The 1,029-nt window shown below is 39.5% G+C and overlaps 1 non-coding gene across 1 annotated transcript; it reads right to left on the reverse strand.

Annotated features, from left to right (window-relative positions):
• Nucleotides 1–234: 234 nt before the first annotated feature.
• On the reverse strand, nt 235–341 carry LOC141610259 (small nucleolar RNA R71). Its single transcript, XR_012528162.1, has one exon. It is a non-coding gene; the product is annotated as a small nucleolar RNA R71 (small nucleolar RNA).
• Nucleotides 342–1,029: the final 688 nt, after the last annotated feature.

Consider the following 1,029-nt stretch of genomic DNA (forward strand, 5'->3'; position numbering starts at 1 on the left):
TGCCTAGTGAAGACCCTCATTCTCACATGGAGACTTTTTGTGACTATTGTGATGCGATTTCACAAACCGGAGTGACTCATGACCAAATTCGATGGGTCTTATTTCCTTTTTCTCTAATTGGTACCGCAAAAACAATGGTTGAAGAGCCTTGATAAGGCTACTCTTGAAATTGACTCTTGGAAGAAGTTGGCTCTAGCTTTCTACAAAAAAATCTACCCTCCGGAAAAGACTAACATGCTAAGAGCCAAAATCACGGGTTTTAAGCAAAGGGACGAAAAATCTTTGTAAGAAGCATGGGAGCGATTCAAAGGAACTTGTCGCTCATGTCCTCATCATGGACTTAGCGAGTGGTTCTTGGTACAACAATTTTGGAATGGTCTTTATGAAGACTCAAGAAACATTCTCAACATGGGATCAAATGGTATGTTCACCGAAGTTGACGATAATCAAACTTGGAACAAGATTGAGGAAATGGCGGTCCATAATTCACAATATAGTGGATCTCGCAAGGCTACTAGAGGAGGAAAGCATGTAGTGGACTCTATTACTTGATTGGGTGCTCAACTTTGTGCTCATATTGATACCATCAATTTGAAGTTTGAGAAGGCTATGGCTAAGCGTGAAGAAGCCTCAAAATCACCAAAGCATCATGTTAATGCCATGGTAGCATCTTCGTCAATCCCAAGTGGGATATGTGAGAATTGTGGAACTTTGGGACATGACCAAAGTGAATGTAGGGGAACAAATGAGCAAGTGAATGCTTTTCAAGCATACAAAAGTGGTACCCCTTATTCCAACTATTACAATGAAAATACCAAATTCCATCCAAATCTCTCATACAAAAACCAAAATGTTCAAAACCCTCAACCAAAATACACCCCACCTCCCATGAGAAACCAAAATCAAAGACCCTTTTACAACCAAAACCAAGGTTATCAAAATCAAACTCCATACAATCAACAAAATGACCAAGGTTTTGATGTTCAAAAAGCGGTCCTCCAAATGCAAAAGAATCAACAAGAATTTTTC

Source organism: Silene latifolia, chromosome 10 (assembly GCF_048544455.1).
Source record: "Silene latifolia isolate original U9 population chromosome 10, ASM4854445v1, whole genome shotgun sequence".
Taxonomy (NCBI): domain Eukaryota; kingdom Viridiplantae; phylum Streptophyta; class Magnoliopsida; order Caryophyllales; family Caryophyllaceae; genus Silene; species Silene latifolia.